Source organism: Poromitra crassiceps, assembly GCF_964638095.1.
Source record: "Poromitra crassiceps genome assembly, chromosome: 28".
In the NCBI taxonomy this organism is placed as follows: domain Eukaryota; kingdom Metazoa; phylum Chordata; class Actinopteri; order Beryciformes; family Melamphaidae; genus Poromitra; species Poromitra crassiceps.
Genome location: NC_139651.1, coordinates 16,338,962 through 16,339,341, shown reverse-complemented (window position 1 = coordinate 16,339,341; position 380 = coordinate 16,338,962).

Below are 380 nucleotides of genomic sequence, written 5' to 3'. Positions count from 1 at the left end.
CAGGCCTGCAACTAACGATTGTCCATTATTTCCTTGATTAATCAATTAGTCATTTGATCTGTAAAGTGTCAGAAAACGGTGAAAAATGTCGATCACCGTTTACCCAGAGCCCAATTATGATGTCCTCAAAAGTCTTATTTTGTCCTGAGCAACAGTCCACAATCCAGACTAAAGACTGAAGACTATAAAGACACCAGATTTAAGAAGCTGGAACAAGATCATTTTAGTATTTTGTTTTTATGGGGAAAAATCATTCTAAACGATTAATCGATTATAGAAAATAGTTAGCGATTAATTGTTGCAGCTCTAATCTATATATATAAATTTGGCAATGTGGACTCTGTTCGTTTGTTTGTTTCACGAAATTTGTCCGGCCACAG